The sequence below is a fragment of the Eurosta solidaginis genome, chromosome 2, assembly GCF_040869045.1.
Source record: "Eurosta solidaginis isolate ZX-2024a chromosome 2, ASM4086904v1, whole genome shotgun sequence".
NCBI classification, from domain to species: domain Eukaryota; kingdom Metazoa; phylum Arthropoda; class Insecta; order Diptera; family Tephritidae; genus Eurosta; species Eurosta solidaginis.
Genome location: NC_090320.1, coordinates 282,045,987 through 282,062,937, shown reverse-complemented (window position 1 = coordinate 282,062,937; position 16,951 = coordinate 282,045,987). Strand labels below are relative to the sequence as shown.

General features: G+C 37.2%; 1 protein-coding gene across 7 annotated transcripts in view; it reads left to right on the top strand.

The window, feature by feature from the left end:
- LOC137241060 (P protein-like) overlaps positions 1-16,951 on the top strand; it is a 408,891-nt gene that overhangs the window by 140,406 nt on the left and 251,534 nt on the right. The window lies entirely within an intron of this gene.

The following is a 16,951-nucleotide window of genomic DNA, read 5'->3' as shown; positions in this document are numbered from 1 at the left end:
GAATAAAAAGATTAGGAAAAAGTGTAGAGGGGTAGGGCAGATTTAGACGGAAAAAGCTTATTAAAATGTATGCAGATAGGCCAAATTTAGGGCAGAACAACGACTACCGGGTCTGCTAGTTGATTAATAAAATTAACTAAAAAACAAAAATTAAATTGACTGTAAAGAAATATAACTGTAAAGAAAAATAAAAGGCTTTTATTAGAACAATTAGGACTGTGATATAGACTGTAAGATTTAATAATTTAGGTGTAAAGTTTTATTGTTAAAAATATATAATTATGTACAATATGGAATTTTTTTGTCGCAGACGAAGAAGCCTAATTATCATTAAAGCTTACAATGAACTTATAAAGTGTTATATTTCTTTAGAGTCAATTTATTTTTATAAGCTTTTATTTAATTTAATGATCATCACCCTAGATTGATGAGGAATGTGATGACTTGTACCTAGGACCTTCAAAATAAAATAAAAATTAATAAGATACGACAAGTGGAACCAAAGATATAGCATTTTGAATGTGGGCAAGTTTGCTTACCCATCGAATTTGAGCACATGCAGATCTCTGGAAAAAAATTTTTTTCGAGGAAATCCTGATACAGGTATTTGTTTATTTCGTGCGAGCAACTTAAAAAAAATTTGAGCCGAATCAAAATTATGAAATCTCAAAAGTTGTTCGATTTGTAAAATAATGACCCATATACAGATTGGCTCGTGTGAATGAAAAATAAATAAAAATAAATTCCAGGAATTTGTACAATTTAAATTTTGACTAAACCCATTTAACCTTCAGTAAACTTTTGGTTAGAAGTGCCTAATTAAAATTTCAATGCGCTTGATGATGAAAAATACAAAATATTTATACAGCTTTTTAAAATGAATTTTGAATGAATTTCTTATTATATTAGCTATATATTTTTTCCAGCCTTTACCGCGGCCCGTCCGCAAGGAGAAAATAAAATATATGGGCTATTCACGTTAGCCTGGTTATCAAGTTACCTGTTTAAAATTTTTTTCTGTCTAATGTACTTTAGTTTTCTAATAGAAAAAAAAAAAACAAAAAAACTAAATGAGGTGATAACCTGATAGGGTCCCCAAATGATCCCTAAATTATCCAGCAGAAATGCTCCCGGAAGGGTGTCCAAAAGGTCCTGGGATATTCCCAAAACACTTCCGAAATGACAACGACGCGATTCTAGACTGATCCAGAGAACCACTCACAAATGGCCCTTGAAGGGTCCCCAAATGACCCCGAACAACTCCCGAAATTACCCGGACGGAATCCCGAAAACCATCCATAAATGATCCCGAAATAGTCCAGACGAAGTCCCGAAATGATCTTGATGGGATCCCGAACGGATCCGAAAACCATGCAAAAATGATTCTTGAAGGGTCCCTAAATGATCCCGAAAAAGTGCCGAAATGATCCTGACAGCCTTCCGAAATCCATTCCGAAATGATTCCGGAAGGGTCTCCAAATGATCCCGAAATAGATCCGAAAAATTCCCGAAATGACCCTGGCGGGATCCCGGACGATTCCCGAAAACCATGCAGATATGATGCCGGAAGGATCCCAAAATCATCCCGAAAAAGTCCCGAAATTACCCTTACGGGATCCCGAAAGCTATCCAGAAATGATACCAGAAGAATCCCCAAATGAACCCCAGACGGGATCCTGGACGTATCCCGAAAATCATTCAGAAATTATCCTTGAAGGATCCCAAAATCATTCCGAAATGATTCCGGCAGGATACCGGACGGATCCCGAAATCCATAGAGAAATGATCCCGTAAAAGTCCCGAAATTGCCATGACATGGTCCAGAAAAAGTCCCGAAATTACCCCGACGGGACCCCGAACGGATCCCAAAAACTACCCAGAAATGATATCGAAATTGTCCCAAAAACCATCCAGAATTGTTCCTTGAAGGATACGCAAATGATCCCGAATAGTCCAGAAAAAATCCCCGACGGGATGCCGGACGGATCCCGAAACCTGACCTATTTGACCCATTGAGTTTGTAATATTGTTGAAGGTCAGTATTCGTAAATTTATAATGTGTAAAAATTATTAAAAAGTAATTGTTTGAAGGAATCGTGGAACCCAAATTTCATCAAAGTCCGTGTAGCCGTTCTGGCGTGATTCAGTCACAAAAACGAAAAAATATAATTATTAAATTAAAACTGTTCCAATGGGGACCCTCCCCCTTTTCAAAAACATATAGCTAGTAGATCCTTCTAGACTATTGGCCATATGTGTACCAAATTTCATCCAAATCCGTTCAGCCGTTCTTGCGTGATTGAGTCACAAAGACAAACGTCTGGACACACATCCAAACATCTAAACATCCAAACTTTCGCATTTTTAATATTGTGGCGAATTTTAGCATCACTAATCTGTTAGTAAATAATCACGCAACAACAAAAACATGAAGGAAACCACAATTGTGTACATGAATACATCAGTAATCATTTACACACATACATACAAAGCAACGAAGAGATATCTCAGCGGGTTAGGAGGTTAGAATATACCCGCGGTAGGTATGCCTGTCGTAAGAGGCGACTAAAACACCAGATTCAAGGGGATGTGCGCGGAACGTTTTCAGGTTGCCACCGGAATATATAGCTTGTCCAAACCCAATTGTCAACCTCACCTATCCGTGGAGAATCATTAACAGCCGAGGCTCTGGCGACCTCGAACTCCTAATGGATCTAGGGGGTGGGTGGGCGTGAGGGCCTGGAAAGTCGCATGTGGTCATAACAAATCGTTCCCGAGATGGTCGGGCTTGGTAAAGGAACGTACCGGATCTGCATCCGGAAAAGGGCCATCAACTCGATAACACTCCCCAAGGCCTTTGGGAAGTGTCCTTATCGCTACAACAACAACAAAAACAACAAGAGATGTCTCACACACACAGATGTGGTCATCAGGCAAGTAGTTACTCACACTTACACACGCATATGTCTATAAAATACAAATATGCGTGTACTCATATAACTAATTACCAAGCAGGAGATACAAGAGTTCTAGATGGTGAAACGTCTATAACATTAGAGAAATATGCGAACGAAGCAATGGAGAATATAAAAGCGGCGCAAGCTGAACAATCAGTAATCAGTTTGATTTAAAGACGCTATCAGTTGCGAAGTGAAGTATAATTATGAAGTATAATTGTACTACTCCCAAAGTAGTCTAATAAAGACCATTTTGCTATACAGAATATTGGAGTTATTTATTCGACATTTCAGCGATACGAACGATATCTACGAACTGAAATCTAGAAGTTTCTACTTTTTGTGCAAATATCAACCTTTCTCAATTCAATAGCACAAATTAACTGTGCAAATATATAAACAAATCACATGGAAATTTACTGTTGAAAAGCCAAATGTGTAAAAATATTTTGGTTGTACCCATTACTTTTTAGTTAATGTTATTAACCAATAATAAAAGCTTATTTTTAAACAAGTTTTTTTTTTTTTTTATTTGTTGCTGCTGGCTGTTTTATATTTGTTGTTGCTGGTAGTTGGTTGGTATTTATATAATTTATACCGAAATATTTGTGCTGGTAACGGCTTATAATAGATTTAAGTTCGCCAAGATTGCGTGCCGTCAACAAAATTTGCATATATGGCACATTTCCGATACCGGCCAATAATGAAATTTGTTACTTCAGTTTCATGAATATTGGCACGCTTTGCCAATACCTGCATGGTCAGTACGTAGCGATGCATCGACTCCTCTTTTTACTTCCAACAGCGTTCCGACAACATTCAGTATATATCTTGGCGACCGATTACGACGTCAAACTCAGTCATCAGTGGATTCTTCAAAGCGGCATAGCTCAACGCTGACATTGTCGATAAAAACACACGAACTGTCCCTATCAATGAGCGATGGAGAGCAAGTAGCTTGAAATTATCGTCAGCCGCTGTGGAGTCCATAATTTCCTCCAAATCTCTTAAAAAATTTCGTACTGTATGTGACACATCATCCCCACTAAATTTTGGGAGAATGTGCTCAATATCACGAAAACCTAAACGTCGTGTACCCCTCATTGGAGTTCGGGTTTGAAGTTCCTCTATCTGTTGCATTAGAGTGAGCATCTCGAGACGTTTCTGTAGAATAATACTTTTTAGATTAATTTCCAATTGATTGAAACACGTCTTATTTTATTAGTTGCCTCTCCGGAAGTTCCCCATTTCGTCTTTATTCATTATTATTCATGCATACATTGTTGCATTTACATGGATGTGTTCTAGAGCTGCAAAACTATCGATACAAATATCGGTACATCGAGTACTAGGTTCATGGTGCGATTATCGATGTTTTTTCTAAATATCGAGTACTCTATTCCCATTTCTTATTCCTTTTTCTAGCGGCAGAATTACCAGCGTCTAAAACCTTGGTAAAACAAATAAAACATGAATAAATAAAATTACATACATTGTGTCAAATTTGTGTTTATTTTATATGAATACCTAACAAGTTGATGGTTCTGAATATTGAAAAATTCTTACAAAAGTTCAATGTGAAAGGTACGTTATTTTTTCACATTTTATACACATACTAGTTTTACCTGGCGTACGTTGTAACGCCCGAGATCAATTGAATGTTGCGTTATTTTTTCTGTTTTGTTTGTTGACAATTTAGTTTATTGTTCTCTAAATTGAATTGAATTTTGTACACATATTTGGTGAAATTTTCGCTTAAAACATTTTATTATTGTATCTTATTGTAATGCAAGTGGCAGCACAGTATTTTTGGTTTTTTCGTTCGGTGCAAAGATAAAAAAATTTTTTGGCGTTCCAACTTGAGAATTTTCGCTATTGTAAGCGAAAGCAGCGTATTCCATCTCTTGCACAGCACGACGTGGAAGTCGTGTCGTTCGTCTCGATGCTGGATTTAATGGATTTGGATCTGTCGCTCTATGACGACGTGCGTTTCGTAATTGTTGTACTTGGTTTTGTTGTGAGAGTTCCTCTACACTTTGCGTTCTCCTTTGATTAAATCTATAGGTAGAATTACGCGTACGTCGACCTATAGTTGATCGTCTTGTTGGTGGCATTTTGATGCATATGATGAAATTATGGAAAACATCTTTTTTAACTATGTTTTCTTGCACTGAACACACTTAAAACCACTTTTTAAATTAATAATAGTTGGAGAAATGTAGAGCGTTTTCTACATCCATGTATATGCCAAATCAATAGGCGAAGGGCAATATGGCTTTATTTTGTCGTAACTCTTTGACGATTACAAACTCAATGATCTTACATGTTAAGAAAAAATTCAATTTAGGCAGCAGAATTTATGTTTAGGAATTTTCCATGGAAAAGTCCTGCTATTTAAAGTTGACAAAATAAGCGATGAGTGCGAAGAGTATATAGGCAAAGTAATATTAGTGCAGGTGAGTGTGCATTATGTTGCTGTAGTGGAAGTGGGAGTGCAGTGGGAGTGGGAGTGAGTGGGAGGTCAGTGCATTGAGGAATATGCGATAATAGCAAAATGATAAAAAAAAAGCGAAAAACAAAAGTGAAGACGGTGACATTACGTTGTACAACAAAAGCATGAATGCGTGCGATGAGTGGGAGTGTGTGTTTGTATGTATGCAAATTATTAACATAACGAAGATATGTTGGAAAGGCAGGCGTGAACAATAGTTACCATCAGAAGAAAGTGATTGATAAACATTTGCATTTGGACAGGTTCATCTGTTTAACATTTGTATGCTGTCAATGAAATTAACTTGTAATAGGTTGGATCGATTTTTTTCGTTGGGTCGGACCGAAGTGTAAACTTTTTTTTTTCAAATTTTGAAATTTTCTAAAAAAAAAATCATAACTCAAGAATGGCTAAACCGATTTTGGATTTCAAAATCAACTAACCATCATCTCTCCTTCTTGTATCTTTCCTAAAAATTTCATGGCAATCTGTCGAGCCGTTCTCGAGTTATGGAGTGACAATCAAAATGTACACTTCTTTTTATATATATAGATATACATGTATTCGTATATGTAGATATACACGCAACAGAAGACATCATTGAGTTGAAAACGAAAATTGTGTTGGCAAAAAGCTACGAGGTACAAAGTCAAGCATTTGGATCCATTTTGACAAAATCAGTAAAACTTTTGCTATATACCACTATTACAAAAAATGTTATAAAACTAGTGGTAATACGTCCAATTTGTTTCACCATCTACAACGATCGCACACAACTGCAAATTTAGATTCACATAGCTCGCCAAATAAGATTGATTTTTATATGAAAAAAAACATATGAAGATCCATCATCACGTAGAAAGGCTATTGACAGCACCCTACTATGTAAATTTGTTTTTTGGTTTCGGGTTTACAGTCCAATAAATCAGAAAAACGCCTTTTTTATTTTCTCGCCAAAGTTTCGACCTTTAATTTTGGTCTTCTTCAGAGCCTAATGACAAAAAAATATAAAACTTAGTAACGAAACGTTGGCGAGAAAATAAAAAAGGCGTTTTTCTGATTTATTGGACTGTAAACCCGAAACCAAACAAAAAAAAAAAAACAAATTTACAATAAATAAAGAAAACAGTCGGTAGTACAAAAAATATGCACCCTACTATGGTTTAGTCACCACATACGTTCGACCTTTTCCCATAGTGGATGGCAAAGGATGTTGTAGCTTTGTATATACCCTCGTTTCGCTGTATAAGGTATCATCGCGGACAACTTTGCAGAATGTGTTTTATGATCGTTTCGTAGTTATGAAGACAATATTACATATATATATATATATATAAATGTCTGATATACACCTGATATTACTTTTACATTGAGTAAGCGCTTTTCACTATAAAAAAATTCGATATATATCGCGATATATCGATACCCTCCCTCATAAATATCGAAAATATCGAGTAAGCCGAATATCGATACTTTTGGAGCTCTAATGTGTTCATTGTGTTTACTTAAAAACTTCGCAATGTTGCAGTTACGGCTTTACAACTCGGTCAAACTTAATAAGGATCGACCTCCATCATAGATAACACAAATAGCTAGTCAATCTTCAGAGGATCGCATTCTGATTCGTCAACACACTGCTCAGGTATCTGCCGCCATTCACGGGTTCGGTGGACATCAATGCCCGTCATAGGGAAACTGAGCCAAATGGCAATTGTTCTATGTCCCTTGTGACATACCTATGGTTCCCTAGAATAGTATGTGTCATATAAGAACCTTTATAACGTGGTACAAAGTCCCAACACTAGTATCGACATTTCTCACGGTAACGTAATCGCCTACTTTGTATATCTTAGTCCTAGAATGGCCCTTACGGGCCACTCGGCTTCGTACGCTTGCCTAGCTTTAAACAAGTCAGCTTTATTACGAATTTGTACCAAGTCTCGTTCCTCATGCGGAGATGTTTGCTTTGTAAAAATTCCGTAAGTCCATTATTACACCTCTACACCTGACAAGTGCTGTGTTTTATGTTATTTATGGCATATTCCAGCTCAAGTAACTTTTGGTCCAGTCGTCATGGCTCACTTCGTCAGTAAGTTTACCTAGCATAGCCTTTTATGCCTTACTCACTCTCTCCACTTGTCCGTTGGCTTATGCAGACCAGACAGCAACTTTTATATGACCTTTATTTGTCTTTAATAAGAAAGCACTACACTCTAAGGAGGTAAAGTAAGTTCCCCTATCACTAATAATTCTTATCGGTCTACGATAGTAGCTAAAGTATTTTACTAAGGCAGCAATGACCTCTCGAGTACTTGTAGAAATTGCGGAATATAGTTTAACAAATTTAGTGAATGCATCTACTAGAACTAATGGTTTCGAATTGACTCAATGGCTTTATCATGATCTTGGGCTACATGTATGTGGAATTCAATGTCATCAGTGTTTATGATCGAAGCAATCTGTCTTCTACTTAATGCGTCGACGTGGCCCATGAAGGCTCTTTTCCTCTGTTGTATTTTGTAATTGTAATTTTGTAGCTCAAGAGCCCACCTACCTATATGCGTATTAATTGTTGTAAGAGTCATCGTTACTGAATTGCAGTCAGTTACTATTGTAAACGGTATACGTTCAAAATACGGTCTGAACTTTCTTAATGCATATATTATTGATAATGTTTCAAGTTCGAAACTATCGTATTTTGATTCAGCTCTTGAAGCAGTCTTGGAAAAATACAAAATTTTGAAATGTTGTGTCATCTTGACGCTGCAGTAATATTGATCCAAACTTTGGACCAAAGGCTATGCTGCTCGCCTCACAATGTAATTCCGTTTCCTGTTCGGGACTATATATATATAGACAAGACTGGACTTTTCACCAATCTAGATTTTAATTCCCTGACGATGGCGAATCTCTCTTAAGTAGATTTTGAAGCGGTTTAACTATTTGGCAAAACGATGGTACGAAACGACGAAAGTATGGGAAGAGACCAATACATGACAGCAATTGCTTCGCATTTGCAGGCACAGGAAATTTCTGTATGCTTTTAATATGTGAGTCGTTCGACCGTATTCCCGAATGGATTTCCTCACATCCGAATCTACAATTATCCAAGTTAAGCTTTAACCCTCCTAATTTATGTCGTTCCAAAACCTCTTTTAATAGTTGCTCGTATTCTTTAAACGTATCAGTAGCAATAAGAATATCGTCCATATGGACAATAATCTTCCCATCATCAACCATATCCCGAAAAATTCACTAATAAAGCGTAGGAAAACGGCAGGTGCGTGCTTCAGTCCGAAAGGCATTTCTAAGTACTCATACTGGCCAAAGGGGGTCACAAAGTCAGAAAGTTTTGTAGACTCAGGAGCCATCTGTACTTGATGGAATCCACTTTTCAGGTCCAACACCGAAAAGAACCTCTTGCTTTGCAGGTACTTAATGCAGTCGTCAATTAATGGTAAAGGGTAATAATCTCTAACGGTTAACTTATACAGTGCCCGCTAGTCGACACACATTCGTATTTTTCCATTTTTCTTTTTTACCAATAAGATTGCCGAAGCGTATGGAGAATCACTGGGTCGTATGATCGCCTCTTTGTGCAACTCGTCTATAATAGATTGCACTTGAGTTCGCTTAGCGTAGGAGAGTCTTCGCGGCGCTCAATGGAACGGAACGTCAGAGGTTAATAGGATTTTCATTTCATGTTTAAATGGCGTGGGTTTTATGTCAGAGTTGCAGTAGGCATAATCAAAAATTTTTTTCAACGCTCATACTAGGCTTTAGGCAAGTTGGGATCTATGTTAACGTCGCTTTCGTCATGAAAAATATCAATACTAGAAAGTAAGGAAGGCAAAGTTTGGGTGTAACCGAACATTACATACTCAGCTGAGAGCTTTTGAGACAAAATAAGGGAAGATCACCATGCAGGAAAATGAACCTAGGGAAACCCTGGAATGTGTTTGTATGACATGGGTATCAAATGGTAGGTATTAATGAGTATTTTAAGAGGTAGTGGGCCATAGTTCTATAGGTGGACGCTTTTAGGGATATCGGCATAAAGTTGGACCAGGGCTGACTCTAGAATTTGTTTCTACGATTTGTGAATCAAACGAAAGGTGTTAATGAGTATTTTAAAAGTGAGTGGGCCTTTGTTCTATAGGGGGACGCCTTTTCGAGATATCGCCATAAAGGTGGACCAGGGGTAACTCTAGAATGTGTTTGTACGATTTCTGAATCAAATGAAAGAAGGTGTTAATGATTATTTAAAAGGGAGTAGGCCTTAGTTCTATAGGTAGACGCCTTTTCGAGATATCGGTATTTTGAAATTTTCTTTTATTTTTGTATTTTGTTGCACCATATCATTACTGGAGTTGAATGTTGACATAATTTACTTATATACTGAAAAGATATTACATTTTTTGTTAAAATTTGACTTTAAATTTTTTTTTAAAAGTGGGTGTGTTCGTCAAACGATTTTGCTAGTTTATATTTAGCACACATACAGTAATAGGAGTAACGTTCCTGCCAAATTTCATCATGATATCCCCAACGACTGCCAAATTACAACTTGCAAAACTTTTAAATTACCTTCTCTTAAAAGTAGGCGGTGCCAAGCCCAAAATTGTCCAAAATTTTATTAATTTTCTATTTTGCGTCATAAGGTCAACCCACCTACCAAGTTTCATAGCTTTAGCTGTCTTTGGTAATGAATTATCGCACTCTTTCGGTTTTTTGAAACTCTCGATATCGAAAAAGTGGGCGTGGTTATATTCCGAATTCGTTCATTTTAAATAGCGATCTGAAATATGTTCCCAGGAACTTACATACCAACTTTCATTAAGATGCCTCAAAATTTACTCGAGTTATCGCGTTTACGGACAGACGGACGGACGGACATGGCCAAATGAATTTCTTTTTTCACCCAGATCATTTTGATATATAAAAGTCTATATATATCTCAATTAGTTTATACCGTTACGGATTACCGTTATGCGAACAAAATTAATATATGTACTATATGGGCTCTGCTCAGTTGACTATAAAAATGTCAAGCAAATTGATATCAGGGGAGTCAGGAGACTCTAGAAAGTAATCGGCAGGGGCTCCATTTTGGTTATGTGTATTTACCAATAGGTTTGTTCAGCTTTGTGATGGCAGAATGTACATCGGAACCAGTTACAAATCGATTAATATTATGTATGATGGTTTCAACATTGCCTCTGATTTTTAATAATTCCCTCTAGGATATCGTTTTGTTGTATTTCTTAATTTAATGTTCAATAAATGGAGAAAGTCTGGTCCCACATTAAGTGGTATAATCACGTATTCATTTGATATAAAATTTAATTCAGTTTCATTTATTTTATTTATGAATTCAATTTTACATTTTATTATTTTAATTATAAATATTTGTTTAGCTCCAATGCCTTTAAACTTCGATATCGTACCAGCATGCTCCTTTACCAGCTGTTTTGGGATCAGTGACACCATCACAAAACCAACCGGACTACCGGTGTCAAACAGAGAAAGCGCTGTGTCAGATATTGATTCCAAATCTACTTTAAACGTTATTCTCTCAAAGTTGAACTCATTGATTATGTCATCTTGATAGTCGGCGTCATCAGTTAAAAGGGCTACATCATCCCGTGGTTTCAGGATCTTCGCTGGATTTGGGCAAGAACGATGGTCGTAGCCCATTCGCCAGCAACGGAAACATGAGTCATGTGCGCGTAATGGATATGGGCAACTGGGCTTTGTGTGCCCGCTTCGCGAGCAACTATAGCACATAATCACGTTCATCTGCGGCTTAGTTGACCCTGCTGTTGTGTGTTGTGTTGCGCTTGTTGTTGGTGGCTGTTATTGGTTGTTATACTCAGTTGAGCAAAGCTCATAGAGTATATTAACTTTGATTGGATAACGGTTGGTTGTACAGGTATAAAGGAATCGAGATAGATATAGACTTCCATATATCAAAATCATCAGTATCGAAAAAAAATTTTATTGAGCCATGTCCGTCCGTCCATCCGTCCGTCCGTCTGTCCGTCAACACGATAACTTGAGTAAATTTTGAGGTATCTTGATGAAATTTGGTATGTAGGTTCCTGGGCACTCATCTCAGATCGCTATTTAAACTGAATGATATCGGACTGTAACCACGCCCACTTTTTCGATATCGAAAATTTCGAAAAACAGAAAAAATGCGATAATTCATTGCCAAAGACAGACAAGGCAATGAAACTTGGTAGGTGTGTTAACCTTGTGACGCAGAATAGAAAATTAGTAAAATTTTGGATAATGGGCGTGGCACCGCCCACTTTTAAAAGAAGGTAATTTAAAAGTTTTGCAAGGTGTAATTTGGCAGTCGTTGAAGATATCATGATTAAATTTGGCAGGAACGTTACACCTATTACTATATATATGCCCAATAAAAATTAGCAAAATCGGAGGACGACCACGCCCACTTTAAAAAAAAAATTTTTTTAAAGTCAAATTTTAACAAAAAATTCAATATCTTTACAGTATATAAGTAAATTATGTCAACATTCGACTCCAGTAATGATATTGTGCAATAAAATACAAAAATAAAAGAAAATTTCAAAACGGGCGTGGCTCCGCCCTTTTTCATTTAATTTGTCTAGGATGTTTGTAATGCCATAAGTCGAACAAAAATTAACCAATCCTTTTGAAATTGGTAGAGGCTTAGCTTCTAGGACGATAACTGTTTTCTGTGAAAAAGGGCGAAATCGGTTAAAGCCACGCCCAGTTTTTATACACAGTCGACCGTCTGTCCTTCCGCTCGGCCATTAATACGATAACTTGAAAATAAATCGATATATCTTTACTAAACTCAGTTCTCGTACTTATCTGAACTTACTTTGTATTGGTGTAAAAAATGGACGAAATCCGACTCTGACCACGCCCACTTTTTCGATATCGAAAGTTACGGAAAATTAAAAAAATGCCATAATTCTATACCAAATACGAAAAAAGGGATGAAACATGGTAATTGGATTGGTTTATTGACGCGAAATATAACTTTAGAAAAAACTTTGTAAAATGGTTGTGACACCTACCATATTAAGTAGAATTAAATGAAAAAGTTCTGCAGGGCGAAATCAAGGGCTTTGAATCTTATCAGGAATACCGCTCGTGGTATTGCATATATAAATAAATTAGCGGTACCCGACAGATGATGTTCTGGGTCACCCTGGTCCACATTTTGTTCGATATCTCGAAAACGCCTTCACATATACAACTACCACCACTCCCTTTTAAAACCCTCATTAACACCTTTCATTTGATACCCATGTCATACAAACACATTCCAGGGTTACCCTCGGTTCATTTTCCTACATGGTGATTTTCCATTATTTTGTCTCCATAGCTCTCAACTGAGTATGTTATGTTCGGTTACACCCGAACTTAGCCTTCCTTACTTGTTTTATATTTGTTGCTTCTGGTAGTTGCCTGGCATTCATGCTATTTGTATCGAAATATTTGTGCTGGTAGCGGCTTATAATAGATTTAAGTTCCTCAAAAGTGCGTGCCGTCAACAAAATTTGCATATTTGGCACATTTCCGATACCGTCAGTAATGAAATCGATTACTTCATTTTCATGAATATTGGCACGCTTTGCCAATACCTGCATGGTCAGTACGTAGCGATGCATCGACTTCTCTTTTTTCTTCCAATGCCGTTCCGACAACAATCGGTATATAGCTTGTCGACTGATTACTACGTCAAACTCAGTCATCAGTGCATTCTTCAAAGCGGCATAGCTCAACGCTGACTTTGTCGATAAACACACAAGAGGTGTCCCTTTCATGAGCGATGGAGAGCAAGTAGCTTGAAATTATCGTCAGCCGCTGTGGAGTCCATAATTTCCTCCAAATCTCTTAAAACGTCGCTTACTGTATGTGACACATCATCTCCACTAAATTTGGGGAGAACGTGCTCAATATCGCCAAAATCTAAACGCCGTGTACCCTTCATTGGACTTCGGTTTTGAAGTTCCTCTCTCTGTTGCATTAGAGTGAGTATCTCGAGACGTTTCTTTAAGGCTACAACTTCCTCGTCTAAATTAGCATTTCGGGGCGAATGGAATAATACTTTTTATTATACAATTTAATGAAACACGTCTTATTCTTTTGGTTGCCTCCCTCTCCGGAATTTCCCACTTCGTCTTTGTTCATTATTCTTCTTACATAGATTGCATTTACATGGATGTGTTCATTGTATTTACATAAAACCACGCAATGTTGCATTTACAGCAGAATTTTCACTTGGACAATTTTGGTCAAATCAATAAAAACGGCTTGTCATACAACGTCAAATGCGTTTGCGGTGCGATTTGACTGCAAAGCGATAATTAAATTGGTTGCTGATTATCGGCAACTTCTGTTTTAGAGTTGCTTATCATTTCATTCTTAAAAGTTGTTTCATTTCATTCTTAAAAGTTGTTTCATTTATTGAAAATTTTAAAACAATTTTGTGAAATATTGGAAATACATATCAATTAAAACTTTACAAATTTGTGTTTCAAATCAAAAAAAGTTCTTCAATAAAAACGGGTTAAAAGAAAGCAGAATTTGACAACAAAAGAAAGACAGCGCAAAGCAAGTCGCCGAGCACATTCAACTCGGTGCTCGTCCGCTTTCGTCGTCGCCCCCTATTCTTAAGTAACGAGTTTCAGGAGCAAACATATTTGTGTGTAAACAGTGACTAAGTGCCTAAGCCTTCGCTAAATCTTGCCCAGTCTAATTGGGACGTCTACGGAGCACGCTTCAAGGGATGCGCTCTTTTAAGCTCGTTCATCTGCTTTTTCATTCCCATCTATTCCCAAATGCCCTGGGAGCCAATATAGATGTATGCTTCTCCCTGTCCTGTTTCTCTCCTGAGACTGCTTACACTCTAATACGCATTTACATAGATGCTGTGCGAGATTATTGCCTTAATTGCTGCTTGACTGTCAATATAAAAGTTAGCAGGGTTGTAGCTTAAGCTATTCTCTTCCATTGTTTCTACTGCTTTGGTTACGGCTAATATTTCCCCTTGGAAAACGCTACAGTAATACGGCAGTCTGTAGGATCTGCTTATTTCCGGATCAGTACAGTATACCGCAGACCCTACTCCTTCCACTACTTTGGAACCATCTGTGTACACATGTATCGCCTCGTCCGCAATTTGAGCACCATTACGCCAACCGTCAACCACCATTGTGGCTTTATGATCCCTCTCGAAGCGCAGATAGGAAGTCAGGTAGTCTGTTCGTCTTGTGATTGATGACGCTATATTACTATGGCCGTATGGTCGGCGCTCAAGCTGCCCCAAGGCACCGAGCCTGGCTGCAATTGTTAGCGCTATGTTCTTTGCTACCAGGTCTACAGGTGGAATGTGCAGAATGGCATACAGTACAGCCGGCGGGGTTGTTTTCAGGGCTCTCGTAATACTAGGCAATAATAGTCTACATACCCCCTCTAATTTTTTGAGGAAGGTTGTTTTTTGTGTGGCTTTCCAACAAATATTCAAGTTTCACTTGTCAACGTGTTGGTAGTTTATTGTATTTGTTTTTGTTTGACAAACAATGGGAAATACTGAAATTGGTTGTGAAATAAATGAACACACTTCGAGTCAGTTATGTGACATGAGAAAAATTTTTGACTCCAACTGAACAGCGTGTCTGCTTCAGAAAGTTTTGAATACATTAATTTTGACCTAAAAAAAGCAAGCATAGGCGATATACCCTAAAAATGAAATTTTATGTGGGGTATATAATATATATTCCACCTATCTCTATAATATTTTCAGACAACAATATATGCGACGGATGAAATCATTCGGTGAAATTTGGAGCTTCTAGCTGTTAAAATGGGGCAGTAATTGCGAAAAGCTTCTTATCTGACCAATAGGTTGTGGGAGATATATGCTATATATACGACAGATCTAATCCATTTTTTCAGACAAAAATGTGTGCAACATACGAAAGCATATGGTGATGTTTGAAGCTTCAATCAGATAAATTGAGAAAGATATGACAAAAACCCTCTTTTTTGAAAAATCGGTTATATGAGGTATATATGCTTTAGTGGTCCGATCCGGCCTTTTCTGACAGATGTCTAATAACAGATGTCGAATCAGACACCTATATATACCCGCTCGCCAAATTTTATCACGATATCTCAAAAATTGAGGGACTAGTTTGCATACAAACAGACAGACGGACAGACGGACATGGCTAAATCAACTCAGCTCTTCATCCTGATCATTTCGGTGTACTTATTAGTGGGTATATCTATTTTCCTTTAAGAACTTACAGTTTTGAGATTGATGACAAAGTTATTATATTATTTCATTTTCATGAAAGGTATAAAAACGCGATTGGCACAGCATAAATCAAACGGCAAACAATGCCCAAATCCATGTACAAATAAAACTGCGTTATGGCACACCGCATCGAGCGGACACTTTTCCAACTTCGTTAAAGCATCCATCTTACAGCAAGAAACAAATTACCCCTGGCGTTTCTCACTGGAAATGTTACATATTATAAACAATCCACCAAATGTACGACTAAACTATAAGACTGACACGGATAAAGTCGCGCACCTTTACCGACATTTAATTACAAATAAATTGGTACTAAATTCCACTCCTAAGCAAGAGGACGTATAAATTAATGTTTGTCATTACTATTACTTTCTTTTATCAATATTTTGTTTATAGAACGTTATTTGTTTATATAGGTTTTGCAGTTTATGTCCCTGAGGACGGTTACCGCTGAGTAACCGAATTATATCGGATTTTTTCAAGAAAACTGGTGTTTTTCTTTTACTTTAATGGACCTCGAGCAGGCAAAAAAAGTATAAATATATTGATTCTTCATATTTCAAACGTTGATTTTGTTTCTCAGATTCTTCCAATAACTTATTCTCAACAAGAGTCATTGTGAGATCCTTTTCATCTCGCGCTTCCAGCGCCGTGAACAATGAATCATATGTGCTCGGTAAACTGCTCGAAACCATTGAAATTATCCAAGTTTCCGCAATGTTTTCTTCTAAAGATTGAAGGCAGGGCAAAAGTGGCTTCATTTGGGCGATAACTTTCTCAATATTATCACCAGGTTGTAGCTTTAAATTACATATTGAACGCATCAACTTCACCTTATTGCTCAACGTTGCTTTCTCATGATATTCTCGCAAGACAGCCCAAGCATCATTTGCATACTTACATCTGCTTATCCCAAACATTTCCGTACCTTCAACCACCAACCCAATAATAATTGAAGCATCCGTGTCGCTCGGCTTTCATAAGGCATTTTGAGGTTCAGGAACAGGACCTTCAATGACATCCCAAACCTTTTCCTTCTTCATAATAAGCTGCTTTCTATATTTCCACAGCTCGTAGTTATATCGATACAATTTCGTAATCGCCAATTTTAGATCAGCCGTATCGTAAAGTATCAATATAATTACCGAACAAACAAATTTCAAATTTTAAAAATTT